The following is a 19,800-nucleotide window of genomic DNA, read 5'->3' on the forward strand; positions in this document are numbered from 1 at the left end:
GAGACAGGTAGGGACCCTCTTTAACACAGGCTAACTCTGATGTTATTCCATCGCTGTGTTTTGCAGTGTTTGCACTTGTACAAGCACCTTTTCTATCGTCTACTGGGGGCCTTCTATCTAATAGACTTTTTTCATTGTCCTGCTGTGCCCATGTTATGACGTCCCCTCACAGCTTGTATTCCAGCTTGTGAGCGATTTTTGTAATACAAGCTCCTATCAGACTAATTAGCCATACAGGGTTCGAAAGCAGTGGTAGTATTCAGCCTGAACCCTTCGAGGCAGGCTGGGCACGTCGTCATGTAGAGGCATAAGCAATCCGGAGGATTGTCAAAAACGCCAACGAACACAGTGTCAACCATGGACGCTTTTTTACAAAGAGCTGTTGGCATCTTAGACAAGGAGATGGAGCTTGTTGCTCGACGTCTCTCACACTTCCCAGTGAACCAGGCACTTAATAGCCCCTCGATTGCCTCACCCCCACAACCTCAGTTGATCCTGATTCCATCATGGCATGTGACTCACCACGTACCGATTTGGTTGAGGGCAGCAGAATCAGCTCAAATTGGGACCAAGGTACCTCTCAGTCACTGGACCGGGGGGCAGCCTCAGCAACATACGCACAGCACCCTGAAACAGGGAAGGGAGCGATAACTAAAAGGAAGTGCCCCCCCATCAGGAGTAATTCCAAACGACGCAAGAGTAACGGGATGAATCCCTGTTCCCTTGACACTCCGGTTTTATCTAAACCGGACCAGATTGCCATGCTGGAGCCCCTTGTGACCTCTATTACAGCTGTTCTGGACCTTAAATTAGATCCTATAGTTAAACTCTTATCTGCACTAGAAAGGTGTCTTTACTCCATGAATTTGTCTTTTCAAGGCAACTCTGGGGCAGTAGGTGTAAGGCCCCTGGCACAAACCGCTCCATAGATCTCAGTGACTTGTAGTGCACAGGCATACGGCATAAGAAACCCAGCGGCTCAGTCCGAACTCCCCATGAAGTCAGCCTTGGACAGCACCTCCGTATCTCCTATTCACCCACCAACCTCGTTCATAACATCGAAAGAGGTGGTCCCTTCTTACCCCAAGCATAATCCTGGAGAAGCTGTGGGCATCGCAGTCGCGATGCCCAGAGGAGAGGCTAATAACCATGGTCTTGAGGCAGCTAACACCATCACTCTAGATGCACGATTACTCCACATCTACCACATAGAATCTACTCCCTTCATAGTAGTCCTTGAAAACGTACCAGTTCTCACAGAAGGAGCAAAGGAAGAATTTGACCAATTAAAGAACAAGGTGGTGCATTGGCTGAATTCCAGTGCTGTTCCAGGACCGAGAGTGGAAAATCAAATCATCATGTTGAGGAGAATAAGCTGGGTGGGAAGGGTTAGGAAGTTGTGGAGTGGTGACTGTATCATTATTAATTTTAAATTTAAATTTTTAATTTTAATCTTAATTTCGCCATGTTGCATCCTGAAAACTTGCATCGAACTCGCAGGCCAACAGTATTGGACCTACTTTGGGCATCAAGGCCCTCCCCTCGGGTTACTTTTACAGGCCTTTGATCTACCCGCTCCTTTCTGGAGCTAGGAGCTTGTGTGGATCAGACACCTGTAACTAGGGGTCACGGCAGGTGTTCGCCACTGGCGTTGATACAAACAATAGGTATGCACCATTGGGATCCCTTGACTGTTGTGATTGACTACCTGCCAGAGCTTCATCTGAACCTAAGACCTTTTCTATCAGCAGACAATTGGGCACTTGGGGCAGGCTAATCTGGCCTCTTCTTGAATGAAAATGTATCTCCTGGAATATCTTAGGGCTGGCGAGCAAGTGTCATGATCCAAGTTGGATACTTTTTATAAAAAGGTACAATGTAATATGCCTGCAGGAAACATGGGCCACTGACAACAACTTCTTGAAAGGCTTTAAAACCTTCTTTGTACTAGCTACTCCCTCAAGTGTGGGCAGAGCCAAGGGGTGGTCTGGTCAGTTTTGTTTCCCTGGTTGTCTGTAGTAGTTTTGTAGCAGTGCCCACTGACTTTTCCACCATGCAGGGTTTGATGTTTTCATGGGGGCTAAACAAGTTGTTGGTTCTGAACGTTTATAGTGCTGTATCCCCTCTCGTTGAATGCTGTAACATCTCTCAGTTGGGCTCCTTCCTGAGAAACTTGTGTTTAAAAAACAGAGCCAAATTAACCTTATGATTGCAGGGGATTTTAACATTCATTTATGTGGGGACTTGAGGCGAGAAGGGATCAACCACATGGGTTGTGCACAGCTGTCTGGGTTGCATATGGAGTATACGTTACAGGGCGATTTACTTTGCATCACTGGAATAGAGTTCGATTTAACACTATCCATGAACAAGTTGCCCCGGGAGTAAAAAGATATCAAACCCACTTTTACTGGCAGAGGGTGTGAGTCATTTAAAGATTTTATTTTTGTCCCTACTCCCTTCTTTGCACATATTTTGGACTTTTCCATTCAGGAGAGTGAGCATAGTGATCATAATCCAGTGTGTATGTCTACTTGTTGGCCTGGGCCTCCCAAACCAATAGAGTAGAACCCAGGGGGTTGCTGTTAACAACAGACGGTGGGAGGAGAATGAAGTGGCTACAGATTTCTCCAGATATGTTTTATGAGTCTTTGCTCTCTCAGTGCCAAAATGAGTTTGCAACCTTCATAGATTGTCCAGCCAAGCCATCATCTTAGGGGTTTTTAATGCGATCTCAGGCGTAGTTGCTAGCTTACGAAAGGCCCCAGCGGCTCAGCGGCCCTCTGTAGCCCCAAGATAGTATGACTCAGAATGCACACGAGCCTCTAGGAATCTGAGAGTAGCCCTTGGCATGAAATCAAGAGATCCCTCCACTGTTGAGGCCTGTCGTAGATGTTATAAAGCCACTCTGGCTAACCATAAATCTGCCATGAAGGACGAAGCATGGGCGAACCTAATAGAAGCCAATACTCTGATGAACAGTTCTAAGTTCTGGAGCATCGTTAATAATCCCTTCCTGGCAGGCGATGACACCAATCTATTGGACTCGCACATTACCGAAGATGAATGGCTAAGGTACTTTGAGGACATGTGCCTGTCCTCCTCTGCTGCAAAAGTAGATCTGTGTCGAGATGAGGGGATCTCCAATGTGGTTTTTACATCCAAGGAAGTTAGAGAGGGTATAGCAGGGCTAACAAAAAAGAAGGCCCCAGGCCCTGACGGGATACCCCTGGACCTGTACATTTCAAACATGGACACCTGGGTACCGACCCTCACCGTGGTCATTAATGCCACAGCTGTGGCCGGCTGTCCGGCCTCTTAGGCACTATCACCAATTGTACCAGTCCTCAAAAAGGAGCTTGGGATAGTACCCATTGTTATAGGCCTATCTCTCTATTGGATTCAGTGGAAATGGTGGTAGGCCGCATCGTTCTCAATAGGCTTTCTACTCGGGCAGAGGACAATAGCCTTCTGTCTAATGCCCATGTGGTGTTAGCCCGGGTAGATCCACAGTGGACCAAAGCTTAAACCTGTATATGGTACTTAACAAGTACAGTGCTGGGTGCCCCAGCACAGTATATTTAGCCTTCATGGACCTGTCCTCAGCCTTGGACCTTGTTAATAGATCGAAGCTTTGGCAGATCATGTCGTCCCTAGGCCTTAGCCCAGAAATTGTACGTTTTTTGAAGGACTTACACAGAGATGGTGGTACGATATACTAAGGACATGAGAGTCACCCACCAGCTCGCAATTGAGAGAGGGGTTCGACAGGAGTGTATTCTAGCCCTCTTCTTTTTTAATCTGTACATCAACAACTTGGAGCAGTCCCTTGAGAAGCTGAAAAGTGACTGTCCAAAGGTGGGTCGGTGGCGTCTTCCAGTACTGCTGTATGCAGATGACGCCGTTCTCATGGCTAGGACAGCCAGGAGTTTGCAAATGTTATTGAATTCATTTGTCCATTATATGAAGGACCTGGACTTGCCGGTGAATGACAACAAATCCTTCCTAATGCAAGTAGGGTCACACCCCAGTAAACATTATACCTTTGATTTGGGCTCAACGTCGGTCCCTAAGACTGATGTCTTCTCATATTTGGGAATAGTGTTTGACACTGCCATGACTTGGCGTCCCCTCATCAGCAGGAAAAAAGGGGACTTTCTCAGGGGCCAAGTGCATCACTAAGGTTGCTTTAGGTAGCAAGATCTGGGTTATACGGAGCATGAGGAACTCCAATTTGTTGAAAATATTTTTTGTAAATGTCTGTTATGTTTACCGCAGTGCATCCCCTCTATCGTAGTGCCCAAAGAACTGGGGTTGGCATTGGCTATCTTATCGCCCTCTATCATTGTGGATGAACTAGTGGCTGAGGGAGGGTATTACCCTAAGTAAGGACATTTTAACTGATTCCCTTTCCCTAGATGACTATCACCCTATTACATGGCTTAAGGATGTAAGGGACTGTCTTGTGGACCTGGGAAGGGTTGACTTATTTACCAATCCTGAGAATATGTGCAGAAGAGACCAGGGCTGGGCAAAGGAGAATTTCTTTAAATAAAAGGCAGATGGACAGGGAAGAAGGGGAGCTGAAGAAGCCTAGTGTGCCTGGGTATTTCTCATTGAAAACTGTGCCATCAACTGAGCCTTATCTTCTATGGCTTAAAAGTTCCCATGATCGTTTTCTACTGACTAGGTTCAGTTTGGACCTTTTTCATTACCTTCTGGCCCACCCTGGTGGGGCACATAGGGGACAGACCCTCCCTGCCTATGGCTTCGAAGGGTAGTCTCCACAGGACATGATGCATTTTTTGATGTTTTGCAGTTTTTACGAGGTATCCAGAAAATCTTATCTCATTCCCATTTTAAAGAAAGGTGATTTTAGACAGGTCAGACCAGCGCTTATATTTTACAAATGCTTACCAGCAACTACGTGTTACACGTCCTTGGCTTTTTGAGATCTGCAGTCAAGCTGAGATCCAGATGTGGTTAATTAACATGGCTGTGTCCTTCAAGAAAATTGTGTGAACGCTATTTACATAATTGTTCCGGTCTATGTTTCAGCCCTTTTTTATCTCTGTAACCTAGCGGGCAAGTGTTTTTGAATTGAAACGTTAAAAGCACATTATGTGTTTTTTAACTACATATACTTTTGTCTTATTTATAGTCGTAATCATTGTACATAGTTTTAAATGAGGCTCGATGATTTTAAGAGAAACTTTGGTAGACTGAAATGTATAGCGGATCGCCAATTGAGGTTATCGCCTTTCTCCCCTTCTCTCTGATTTTTATTGTAATTGTAAAATCTTTAACCATTTTTATACTGTACTGGTAGCCATTTCATCTTTTTGCATTGTACCATAACTTATTTTATTCTTCTTGTACTTTTATGGTCTATCTCAATTGATCGAATAAAGTTTAGTGATTGATTGATTGAGTGGGACTTCCACCCTCCTCCAAAACCCCCCCAAGGCCTCCACCGATACCAACTCCGCAGCCAGGGAATTCCACCACTAGGTCGCCTGCTGCGCCGACAAGCTGGCACCCCTCCAACAGACTGCCAAACAACGTCCGCCCAAGGCCGCCTGGTTCACCACCGAACTCCAAGAAGCCAGACGCGCCTGCAGGCATCTTGAAAAAAACCTGGCGGAACCAGAAGACCACAAAAGCACTAAACAACCACAAGATCGCCTTGAAGGACTACCACCAGCATATAAGGGTCACCAAAAGAACTTTCATCAGTGATAAGGTCAAGACTTACGAATCCAACACAAAGGAGCTGTTCAACGTCATCCAGCAGATCACCAACCCCTTCTGCGCAGCCACCGACATCGCACCCTCCCAGGAACTTTGCGACAAACTCAGCTCCTACTTCCACCTAAAGATCAAAGCCCTCTACGAAAATTTCAGCGAGCTGACAGACAACAGCACCACACCACCCACCACCGCAGAGAAACCAACCATCACCTCCTGGGACACCGCGTCCGTCGAGCTCATCACCTCAACCATGAAGAAGACTCACTCAGGAGCCCCAACGGAACCTTGCCCCCTGCACATCTTCTACAGGGTGCCTCTGCCATCGCTCCCGAATTAGGCCACACTATCAACTCCTCCCTCACTTCCGGCACCTGCCCTGGTGACTGGAAACGCGCTGAGGTGAAACCCCTCCTCAAGAAACCAACGGCCGACCCTACCGACCTGAAGAACTACCGACCTTTCTCTCTCCTCCCCTTCACAGCGAAAGTCAACGAAAGACTCGTGAATGCCCAGCTTACCACCTTCATAGACGAAAACTGTATTCTGGACACCTCACAGTCGGCTTCCACAGCAACCACAGCACAGAGACCACCCTCCTTGCTGCCACCGACGACATCCGCATGCTGTTCGACCAGGGACACACCGCAGGCCTCATCCTCTTGGACCTCTCTGCCGCCTTCGACACCGTCTCACATCGCACGCTAGCCGCCAGGCTCCACAACGCGGGAATAAAGGGATCCGCCCTTGAATGGATCCGATCCTTCCTCTCCGGCAGAACTCAGAGGGTCAGACTCCCCCCTTTTCTCTCCAACCTCACGGACATCGTCTGCGGAGTACCCCAAGGATCCTCACTAAGCTCAACACTCTTCAATATCTACATGACCCCCATTGCCGCCATCGTCAGACAACATGGGCTCAGCATCGTATCCTACGCTGACGACACCCAACTCATCCTCTCCCTCACCAAGAACCCAGAAATCACCAGACTCAGCTTCCAGGAAGGTATGAGAAACGTGGCAGCCTGGGTGAAGGACAGTTGCCTAAAGCTCAACTCCGAGAACACCGAGGTCCTCATCCTCGGACCCTGCACCTTCGCCTGTGACAACACGTGGTGGCCATCCACCCTCGGGAGCCCTCCCACCCCTACAGACCACACCTGGAACCTTGGCATAATCCTTGACTCTTCCCTCTCTGTGAACCGCCAAATCAACGCTGTCTCCTCTGCCAGCTTCAACTGCCTGTGCATCCTCCATAAGACTTTCAAATGGATCCCCCCTGACTACAGAAGGACCGTCACCCACGCACTCATCACCAGCAGACTCGACTACGGCAACGCCCTCTACGCCGGAATCAACGTAAGCTTCAGACCATCCAGAACGCTGCAGCCAGACTCGTCCTGGGGACACCTCGCCAAGAACACATGACCCAACACCTGCGAGACCCTCACTGGCTCCCCGTCGAGAAGAGGGTCACCTACAAACTCCTCACCCACGCCTACAAATCCCTCAACAACATCGGACCCAAATACCTCAACGTCCGATTATGTTTCCACGTGCCCAAGAGGAACCTCCGTTCCGCTGACCTCACCCTGGCTGAGGTCCCCCGCATCCACAGAAGCAGAACGGGCAGGGGGGCGTTCTCCTACATTGCAGCCAAGACCTGTCAAACTGAGACGCTCCTCTACATTGCACACATTTAGAGAAGACCTCAAGACCTGGCTTTTCGCCTGACCCAGAGCAGCTTTTTCTCCCCCCCAGCACCTTGAGACCCTCGTGGGTGAGTAGCGCGCTCTATAAACCAGTGATTGATTGATCTAATGGCCCAATTTCTTACAGTATTATAGTAGTACTACTACCTACACACACAATTCACAATCATATGTGGAAATCTTCACCTCCACCTCGCTTATCTTTTCTATGGGGGGATCCTCACACATTTTACTACTAAATAGTCAAATGAGGAAAGGACAGGGGAAGTGGATGGAAAATGGGAAATACTTATTACGAAATGGGAGGGCTTTAAGGAGGGCTATGGAGGGCTTTAGGGAAGAACGGACACCCAACCACAAACAAGTAAGCCCTTTGCAGCTCACAAACTCCACTTCCACACTTAATTAAAAAATACGTTAGTAGTTCAAAAGCATTTTTTTGTTCTACATTTAAGACAAATATATATCGAATTAATTTACATTAAAATTTAAAACAATTAAATTTTTCTAATTTTTTTAAGTTTTATAAACTTTATAACCTTCCTTAAACTTCACAAAATGGAGATCTCCAGCACAGTGGCAAAGAATTCCATCATCGTGTGAAAAACTACTGATAGCAACTTTATATTCAACTCTTTTCCCATCATCCATCTGCACAGAAGTGGCATCACTAGATTTTCCTTCATCCATCAATACAGGAAGTGACATCACTAGTTTCCAAACAAAACTGTCTTCAAAAGACAAAACCTAGCTAGAGGACACATTTCTCATCATTCATCTGCACAGGAATTGACATCACTGGATCTCCTATCATCCATCCGCAAAAGTAGTGACATCTCTGGATTTCTCATCATCCATCTGCACAGAAAGTGATATCACTTGATTTCCCATAATCCAGCTGCACAAGAAGTGACATAGCTGGCTTTCCCATCATCTATCCGCACAAGAAGTGACCTCACTATTTAAAAAAAGATTTTTTATTGAGCACAACCAGAAATATGCATACTTCCATAATTCATGCATCCTCTTACCATCAGGCCCCACAAAAGATCATAATTAAATCAGCTATAATTCATTGATGCCTTCCATACTTATTTTTACAACCCCCTATACATCTCATCTTTACAAAAGTTACCAATTGAGACCATTACTCCATTATTATCTTTTAACAGCTCACGCTCGAGATGACATTAAGTCTACAAAGACAGCCAATCACTTTAGCCATAATTCTTGGTAGTCCATGCTGTCAAAGGGGTCCCCAGTTTCCTGGCTTTTTGCCCCTTGCAGTTGTACAAAGTTTTCTCCATATTATACTTATTAATTAGCCGGAAAAACCATTGATGTACAGTAGGTGGCTCAGGATCCTTTCAAGTATTTGCTATTAATAGAAGTGCTACCACCACAGATATAAACATGGAATACAACTGCCCCACATTAGTCATAAGAGAGGAATCTATCTCACATAACATCAAAGATGAACTTAAATAAACCTTCTTTTTGAACATCTTATACCAATATTCCTCAATGGATTATTTTCATGGAATCAGCTTAAAACATTTGTCCCAAATCGGCAGGGCCAGTCCCGCACTGGGGGCAATTATCATCTACCCTTCGAATCCAACTGAATAACTAGGCAGGAGTGTAATATAGCCTAAATATTGCTTTAAAGTGTTGGGTTTTCAGACTTGCATACCCCAATTTCGCCGCCCACTTGTCCCCTTGTTGATCCACATCATCCTCTGCCATGTTATTCAAGAATGAATAGATCTGTCCAATTTTAACAGCAGGGTGTAACAGTATATCCACAAGAGGTATTTTCCACAACGAGACCTGATCAACAGGCAACTTTGAAAAATATCTCTAATCTGCAAAAACTTAAAAAAGGATCCCTTTTCCACACCCAAATCCTGGTCGAAATCTGAAAAAGAGCACAGATTACCTAAAAAATGCAGATCACCCATCCGGACTATTGCTACCTTCTCCCAATTCATACAAGTTCCATCATGAAAAACGTTTGAAAATAATGTTGACTTCCAAAGTGAGGTGTAGCGATTACATTTGGCAATCTGCATCACCCTGTAAATCTGTGCCAAATCTTCTGACATCTCAATTTCCTTAAATATCACCTTTTTTATAATAACTGGGCTCAATCTGCCTAAAAAACACACACCTTGCTGCTTCTTCGCCCAACACCAGTGCATATATACCTAGAGGGCCACTTGACGAGCAATGTGGGCTAACCTGGCATTTGGCTGTGAATAAAATTCCCACATGCTGCAGCCCAGTAATATATCCTTAAACAAGACACGGCCCACCCTCCCCGGTCTTTTGGGAGAGCCGTGAATTTCAGTGCTCATCTGGCTTGTGAGTATTGCCACATGTAGTTAGCACACATGGATTCCAGCTTTTTGAGCCACAGCCCCTCAAGCTTCAAAGGAATAGTCTTACACAGATACAAAATATTATGTAAGACCATAATTTTTAAAACATAACACCTGCCAACCAAGGTCAAATGTAATCTGTCAATCCACCTTAAATCCTGCAATGGCACCATGTTTAATCTGTAGATGGAGTCCATTTGTGCCGTAATCTTCACTTCCAAATAAGAGGAATTATCTACCCTACGATTGTCAACTAATTCAATATTGCTGTAACGAACCAGCAGAGTTTTCCCCCCTAATAATGCTGTTTCCTGAAATAACTTCGAAATTTTCCGCTAGTTTTTCCACCTCCAAAAGAGCTGTCTGCGGTTCAGGTGTTAATAACGCAATATCATCCACGTAAGCTAATATTTTCGTTTTGTATCTATTCACCCTGACTGGTTGCACCTTCTGATTGTTCATTATCTTTCTTATTAAGGGATCAAGATACAAAGCGAACAATATCGGAAAGCAAGGGCAGACCTGGATTGTGCCCCGCAAGATCTGAATCCTTTTTGATTAATTGGTCCATAATTCGGAGTTGAGCATAAGGATAGTAATATAAAGCCTTCATAGCCTTCACCATAACAAGCCTAAATCCCTTCTGCTTGAGAACCCTTCAGAGGTACCCCCAGGCCACTCGATCAAACGCCTTCTCGGCATCAAGATGAATCATGGCTAATCGTGTACCTAAGGTTGCAGCTATATCAATTAAAGCTATAGCATACCTTACGCGATCTGCTGTACCCTGACCTGGAATGAACCTATACTGCCAGGCTGAGACTAACCATCCAATAACCTTTGCGAGATGTGCGCCTAAAATCTGAATATATCCTAGAATCCATGTTAATCAGCGAAATTGCTCATTATGACCGTGGTTTCTCTGGGGGGGGGGGTTTCCTTTCTTTCTAAAAACAATATTAGTCCCTTGCCAGGAGCTAGGTAGAACCCCTTCTTGTTGAATCTCTCGGATCAAGTCCAGATTTGTATACTATTCCTCAAATATCTTAACTATACCATCCGGTGTAGTAACCCCAACCCATCACTTCCCTCAATCACTTCAATTACTCGACCCACCTCTTGCTATCAAGTACGGAGAGCCAACATCTCCCCAACCGATTCGCTATACTCGTATGCTTCAGATTTATGAGCCTGGAATTTCTTTGCAAGAATTCTTGATAATGGCTATTGATCATAGCCTTATTTATAATAACAATTGCCAGAAGAATCTCTAGCCCATCTTGTCCTGCCTGTATCAAGCCCATATGCTGCGTTCCCAGATATGTCAGCTCCACGGTTAATTTCATGATTTCCTTCTCCTGCAGCCTGCGGGAATGAGCAATAAAGCTAATTGCCTCACCTCTCACAGTAGCCTTTGGTGAATCTCATGCCGTTTATTAGCACTATTCCTATTTTCATAAAGTCCACTGTCCACTTTCTCACATACTCTACATAATTCTTATCTAAAAGCAGTTTTCTGTCAAATGTCCATTTGCCAATACACTTACCCGTTACTTGTTCCTTGAGCTCCAGCACTAAAGGGTTATGATCGAAAAATAAACTTGTGTAGCTTTCTAACGGATACTTTAGCCACCAACACCACAGACACCAAAACATAGTCCAAACGGACATATTTCTGATGAGGGAATGAGATGAAAGTATAACCAGGGTTAGAAGGGTTCTTCCTTTCCCAGATATCTACTAGCCCATGACTTTCCTTCAGTTGGATTAATGGCATGCTCTCATTACTAAGTTTGGGCGGTGAATTCCGCTCTCAGAGTTTGCAGAGTTACGTGGAGCTTGCGGAAAACTCCGCTCCGCACAGCGGAGCGGAGTTAATTTCCTCACTCGCGTTCGTCAACATCAAGTGGGCTAGTGCACGTGAGGAAAATCTACCACCGGAGAGATTTTTCCTCATTCACTATTGTCAAAATCAAGTTGGCGAGCGCGAGTGTGGCAAATCAACCTCCCAGCGAGATTTCCCAACGCCGGAGATCAGATTTCTCATTGCGTGTGGTTGCGTATGCTCGCGACCGCTCGCGTTGTGAAACTGTTCGTTCATGTTGAGAAAGCTGCCGCTCGTGTAAAAATCTACTCGAACAGCAGAAAGGAAACAGCACCCGCTTGCACTGTGCATTGTGCCGTCCGCGATGACTGCACAGAGCGGACAAGCATCTGGCACTGAAAATCACCGCAATCTGCATTTTTTTTTACACTTCGGGGACTGCGATCTTTGCCCAGGCTTACTGATTACCTGCTGCTTCCTCCACAGCTATCTAGTTATTCTCTGATCCAGCATGCCTGCTTCCAGGATGATATTAAAATCCTTATAGATTATCAATGGGATTCGCCACCCAGCTACCTCAGTTGTCAGTTCCTCCCATATTCTTGCCTCATCCAAATTTGAGCCATAAATCACTCATTCAGTGAATCTAGACTCCATCGCTGGGCATTCAACAATCGTCCATCGCCTAAGTGTATCCACCAACTTCCGTTCACTAATATCGCTACCCCCTAGTAGTAATACCTTGGAGGTGCATGCTGCCAGGGAATATCCCACAACCTGAAATAATTCCCTCTTTGCCCAGGAAATATGAGTCTCCTGCTCACAGATTATATATCGTCCCCAAACTCTAATTATTTCTGCCTCTCTTAAGCTTTTATTTCTATCATTCAGCCTGCAAACATTTACTGTGCAAATACTCAGTTTATTCCGGTGCATAAAAATACAATACAGCTCATCCTGTGCAGTCAGCCTGTGGATATCAATCCTGACAATCCAAGAAAAATTAAAAATAAATTACTTGCCACCCTTTACCCTTATAAACCCCACAACCCACACCTAAAATTAATTACATGATTGCCATAATTTATTGTCAATTAATTCATTAATATTAACTAACAACTAATTATTAATCAATTAAAAATCAATTACTTTCCACAAGGTACCCCTATAAGCCCCACAACCTGCACCTAAAATTTACCCCCAAAAATTAAAAACACAATTAACATTATAAAATCTCAATTAAAAAATATTAATAAATAAATATATTCATTAATTTATTATAATTAAATCACTTCTCACCCTACAACCTGCTACAGAACTAAAAAACGCAACATTTTATTAAAATAAAATTAATAAATAATCAAAATGTAGCACATATATTAAAAACATAAACAATACTTATACAAAAAATACATCACATACATTGAAATATATACCAAAATACATAACGCTAAGTGAAAAATCGATATTTTGAACACCTATTTTTTTGAAAACGATATTAATGACTTCTACATTTTTTAAATCCGTAGTTCTTACCTTAAAATCGATGTTCTTGACGACGATATTCTTGCTGTCGATATTTCTGTTTCACAATATTTAAAACTCGATATTAGTGTAAGTCGACATTTCAAACTCGATATTTTGACTGAATACCACACGATAAAACCAAAATTCTTCAAACTCTTTATCACTCTCCTGTGTAAACCTTCCTATATATTAAGTAACTGTTTCAAATCCAAAATGCCTGTCTTTAAGTGCCTAGATTTGCTTGCCGAAATTAATTCTCTCAAATCTCACCTAGATCTTAACTCAACAATAACTGTGAGCCAGCTGTACAACAGCACAATGTTGTGTCCTTTGTCCACTGAGCTTGAACACAGAAATGAGCTGTGCTTGTTAAGGTAACCAGAATATTGGTGTCAGAAGAAAGTCTGACAAAAATACTGCATCCCAAATATCGTTTACAAAAATATTGCCCCATTGGTATTAATAGAAGAAAGTCTACACCTAATGGTCGGTATTTTTGTAAAGTATATTTAGTACACTAAAGGCCCGATTCCGATGTCGGACGGACCGGAGTCCGTCCGACATCAGTCAGGAACTGTAACCGACCGACCTCCTGTCTTCCGTTACAGACCTGCAAGTAGGATGTGACCGAACCCTGTTTGGTCTCAATCCTATACTTAACAATGGGAGCATGCATTCTGAACGGAATGCATGCACCCATTGTTAACTGCAGAGGTGCAGTTCATCCCTGAACACTGTGGCAGGCACCTCAAGATGCCTGCCACCGGGTGCAGGGATCAACAGGGGGGCACCCTAGGCCTTCATTCGGCGGCCTCGCACCCATGGGTGACCTACTGGTGGCCCCCAAAAACAGTTTCCCACTGCCTTTTTTTGCTGGAAAGATCGGCACAAAAAGACAGTGAGAAACTGCCATCGTACTCCCTTGGCCGGAAAGAGGCGGCCAGGGGAATACTGAAGGGTTTCCGGATGGCGGACAAGCTCTCCGAGCCCGTCTCAAGCCATACGGAAAACCGAGTCGGATTCCTTTCCGACCGAGCCCATCAGAATGGCTCGGTCGGAAAGGAACCCGAGCGGCCCGTTCCGATGTGGGCAGGAGGGCTCTGACCGTTGTTTGTGCCCTTTGTTTGTGCCAGAAAATCTTTTTGACTTTGATATTCTCACATGAGACCCTTTTAAAATGTAGGTAGAAATAGGAAGAAATTCAATAATTTTCCTTTTTGGTTGCATGTAAAACCTGTGAATGGCTAGCCTCCTTTACAGATAGTGTAGTATATCTTCAGGAAATAGGCTCAATTAGTTACATACCTTGATTTAGTGCTTAACCGGAAGCAACAACATGGTGGGTCTCTATCACTTGCAGATGGCTATCCAATGCCTGACAATGGCTCTTCGTTTTCTAATGACAATGCTCTATTGTTTGATAATGACTAGTCACTCGGTGAAGATGACTTCCCCCTTACCTATGTTTAATTTCCACGGTATGGCAGCTGCTTTTTTTGACAGTAGCTATCCATTGTCTGACAATGGTTTCATTTGATTTTTCATCTGTTTCCATGTTTGAAAGTGACTCACCATTTTCACATTTTGCTTATCTGATGGTGGTTCTCTGCATTTGCTTGTCTGGTGGTGGGCCACGTTTGTCTAATTTTGGCACTCTATTGTCTGATAAAGACTTGTCTGTGTTAGATGCTAGCTCTTGTGTTTCTCACTGTGACCTTCAATTCCCTCTGAATGATTTCAGCTGTCATATAATGTCTGTCTGTTTTCTGATAGTGGTTATCAATTGTCTGATCATTCTAAAGTAATAACTTTTCATAGTCTGATGAACGCCTTCTTGTAAAAAGTCCTTTGAATTTCCGGAATTTAAATCAGCGTCCTAACATTAGCTATTGTCCAATCTCTGTTTCAGCAACATAGAGAACTTGCAGCTCATGACCAGCACCTGTGAGTTGATGAACCCGAACAATAGGGAACAGAATCGTCATATCAAGACAGTAGTCAAGCGTGACACATATAATGACCAAACTGAAGTCAGTGATATTGCCCTTGTTGAATTGGACATGCCTGTCACAATGGATAAATACACTCAGCCTGCCTGCCTTCCGCCTGATGACCTGGATATAAGCACAATGCAATCTTGTCTTATTGCGGGATGGGAAAAAATACCACATTCAGGTAAATTGCCATGGTTATCCCATGTTACAGGGATTTTAAAACAGTGCTGTAACATACTATTTCATGGAACATGTTCTCCTGGTAAGTTCCATATGTTAACATTTTCCTGAATATCTTTCGCTAACATTTATAATCTAAAATATTTTTTAGAATAACCTAAATTTCCTATATATTCGATTATTCTGACCAAAGTTATATTTCACACATTTTGACCGCTGCATAGTATTTATATAATTTTATTTTTTTACTATAACTTGGTTACAAAATTATCTTATGAAAGGATCTTTAGAAAAAATTTTGCTTTCCTTGTATTGCCTCCTCAAATTGGCAGGTCTCGCTTAGATATAATTTGCCTTTCATTATTTTCATTTATGTAAATGTAAATGTAGTTGAGCTTATATAGCGCACAGCTACCCGCTGTGGTTTCCCGGCGCTTGCTTAGGGAACCCGTCCTGGTATTCCCCTGTGAGATAGCAGGGTATCCACAAGGTGAAAGTCAGGCATCCCGCCGCGAGGGGCCGTTGTGGAGATTAAGCAAGCTATTGCCCAGAGTCGCAGAGTGTGAACCCGTGAGTCGAGGAGGCACCGGGGCGAGAATTATCGAGTCCGTGGAATTTTTAGCCCAAGACCCGCCGAGGCGGGGAATTGAACCCTGGTCCAGGACCGATCTCAGCTTCCGGGTCTGCCGCCTCTAACCCCTGAGCCACACTTCTCCACACTTCTCCAATATGTTGCCCGTATTTCTTTGCTTTAGTCATGTTTAGTGTCGAACATCTTCCCAGTTAAGTGAGCAGACCTAAGTCTCTGCCTGCTACCATCTTATCTGCTTTTAGAATGGTGCCTGCCATGTGGACACATGCCTTGGGCTTGCCACAGTCTATCTGCGCCTGTCTGCGCCCAGACAATGTCCAGCACCAGGTCTTCTGCTCGCCATTTCTCATGCAAACAGGCTCTCCTTTCACTTTGTAACCAGCCCAATTCGCTTGGTTGTAGAGCTACTATACCTTCACAGAGGGACCTTCAGCTGTCACCAAGGCTGCTTTTTTGCAAAGATAATATTAACACTGAGAAATTAAGTTGTTTGTGGACTGGGGTGTGAGCACTTTTCAAGTAACAGCCACAATCTCTGGCATGGTGAACGACAAAAAGTCACTAAGTTAACCTGTGCTTAACCCTGGGTAGCTTAGCACAAAAAGCTGTCAGGCCTAACTTAAAGGCAATGTGTAAAGTATTTATGCAGCATAGAAATAGTAATAAAGTGAAAACACAACACAAGAAAATCCCACACCAATTTAAAACATTTTTATAAACCATTTAACACCAAAACAACACAAATCCAATCAGGAGCACCGGAGTTAGGAATTTTTAAAGTTTTAGTGAAAACTACTGCCTAAAAGATCAAAGTGCCAGCCATGGACATCTAGTCATGTGAGACTGGGTCAAAGTAAAAAAATCATGGCCTACCGGTGAAATGAAATGTAATGAAATGACATAGATTTATAAGAGAGCAACATCTACCACAAGGAATCAAAGTGCTAAAAGAAGAATTCCAAAGTGGAAAACAGAAAAGGAAAACTCTCATATCAGATAGTAAGAATTGCTAGCAATTAATTAGAGAGTGCAAAACCAGGTCTTCAAGGCATTCCAAAAGATATTGTGTTCCTGCAAATCACTGATAGATCATGGGAGAGTATTCCACAATTTAGCTGCGGTTTCAGAAAAGGCTCTGCCTCCCCACATGGTCCAGGTCTTCCGGACTTTAGGAATGACTACAAGATTATAACTGGCAGACCACAGCTGTCTAGATGCGATATATCTCTGGAACATCGTTGGCAGTCCTCTGGGCCAGGTATTTTGCACCACCCTCTGAAAAATGCATAAATCCTTAAAAGTGATGCTTTTGTTCACCGGTAGCCAATGAAGTTTTGAGATCCCCGCCGAGGCTGATATAATGATGTTTTGGAATTCTAATGTCATTCTTGCGACTGCATTCTGTACAAGCAGTAGCTTAGCTATTGCCCGAATAATTGATCCCAAAATAAAGTGCATTGCAATACTCTAACCTAGAAGAAATCAAGACAAGAACTACCAGCTTTTGTGTTTGCAGAAGGATAAAAGGGAACACCTTTTTTAAGGTCCTAATAATCCATTGGGCCTGGGTAACGCTTACCTTCAGACTTAGAAGAGTTTTCAAGAAAATGTTTCTAAGTAAGTAAAGCTCAGTGAGGCAAGGCTGCAGACTGTGCCTGAAGAGGAAGCATCTTCGTCGGGGAGACTCTGGACGAAATCGCGGTGAACAGTTCTACGTTCGGACTTAGTCTCTTTTTGGAAAAGTCAAAAATCTTCCGCAGGATGTTGCAGTAGGCTCTAGTCGAAAACAGTTCCAAGAGGTTGGATGCCCCTTTGATGAAGGACTGCTGAACATGAGATGCTGCTGTGGAGAAGAACGTAGCGGGAGCAGTTGTGCAGTCAAGTAGATCAGCAATTCACCTTGGGTGTATCGATGAGCAAGTTAGTCCCGGTCTTCTCTCGGTTCTCAGAGCAGTTTTTAGCCAGGAATGTCCATGTCCCAAGTTTTAGATTTGCCTATCTGGGCACATTTAGCATCGCAACCAAGGGTCAAGGACTGGTAGGACATCACTTGGGGGTACAAGCCTCACCAGGCTGGGTCCAAGTACGGGAGCAAGATGTTGGGAGCCTCTTATGTCCCTGTGGATATGAACAGGAGGCTAGCAAACTAGCACTTGGAGTCACTCTGTTAGTCCTGGGTTTAGGTGAAGATGCAGGGCTCAAATAGCAGGGCTGGCCTCTGAGGGTTCAAGGAAAGCTCCAGGCAGAAAAGCAGTTCTTCCAGGTCCTGCAAAGCAGACTTTTGGAGTACACAGCAGGCCACAGCAGCAGGCAGTCCTCTGAGAGTTCTTCAACAGGTCCAGAAAGTGAACTGAAGAGTAGGTCCGATGGCCCTGTTGCATATCTGTTGCCTCCTTTGGAGTTAGGAGAAGTTTCTAGAGGATTCTCTTTGAAGTGCTTAGAATTTCCTGACTTCCCTGCCCAGGCTCCAAGCTGGCTGAAGAGGCACTTTGAAGGTGACAAGCCCTTTGTGTGAAGGTACAGTGTAGCCTATTCAGGTGCAAGTGGAGCTGTGCCTAGCTCAGGCCCCATCCTGCCAACAGACACCCCATTCTGGCAAACCTAATCTCTTTATTGGGTGACTGTCTGAGAGTAATTCAGATACACACAGCCATGTGACCCAGGGGAGGCTGCAGGCACCCAATGGCTAAGAGCAAGCAAATGCCAACTTTCTAAAAGTAGTATTTTCAAAATTGTAATTTAAAATATGACTTCACCATTAAACAGGATTTTTAATTGCAATTTCATAGATACCAAACATGAAATGCTTATCTGGCCCAGTCAACAGTTAGCACATATTAAATGTAATAAGGCAACCCAATGTTATCCTATGGGACAGGTGGCCCTCACAGTCATAAATAAACAAATGTAGGAGTTTTCCTCTACCAGGACATGTAAAACTTAAAAGCGCTTCTCCATACTTCTCCATCCTGCTTATGAGCTACCTAGGGTACATCTTTGATGTAACGTATATGCAATAAAACTGGAGGTTACGGCTTGGCAAGGGCATTGTATTGCCAAGTGGAATTGGCAGATGGAGACCGCATTCCTTTTGCAATAGCTGACCTAGGACAAGTTTTAAGGGGCTACTTAAGTGGGTGGCACAATAAATGCAGCAAGCCCACTAGCTACATTTAATTTAAGCCCCCATGTATATAGTATACTAATTTACAAGGGGATTAAAAGTAAATTAAATATACCACTCACTTAAACCATGTTTAGGGGAGTAAGCACACACTATAGCACTGGTGCACAGAATCCTAAGGCCACAAAATCAAATTGCAGCAGAAAAAGGCAGTAAGTAGGCAAAAGGTTTGGGAGAAGACCACCCTAAGGCTGACAGGTCTAGATTCGGAGACTTTAACATCCAATTTAGGTCCCTTTCTGGAACAGTTAGGTAGATGGATAAATAAATCTTGCTTGAATCTCAATGGAGCAAAAACAGAACAAATGATTCTTGGAAACAAGTCCAAGATCCAACAAGGTCTGGGCTGGCCTACCAGCCTAGCCCTGCCCCCAACTCCTAAGACTGTCATAAAGAGCTTAGGGTTGTGGCTTGAAGGCACACTGCCATGGAAGCTCAGGCCATAAAAACTGCGTCCAGTTGTTTTACAATCACATGATTGCTGCACAAGACTCTACCCTTGCTTCCCCAAACTTCCAGACGTATGGTGGTTCAAGCCTTGGTCCTGTCTCATTTGGACAATGATTAATTCTTATATCTGGGGTCCCCAAAAGGAATTATCCAGAAACTGCAGGTTGTGCAGAATATGGCCGCATGCACACTGCTTGGGCTTCTGAGA

The sequence above is a fragment of the Triturus cristatus genome, chromosome 4_1 (genome assembly GCF_964204655.1).
Source record: "Triturus cristatus chromosome 4_1, aTriCri1.1, whole genome shotgun sequence".
In the NCBI taxonomy this organism is placed as follows: domain Eukaryota; kingdom Metazoa; phylum Chordata; class Amphibia; order Caudata; family Salamandridae; genus Triturus; species Triturus cristatus.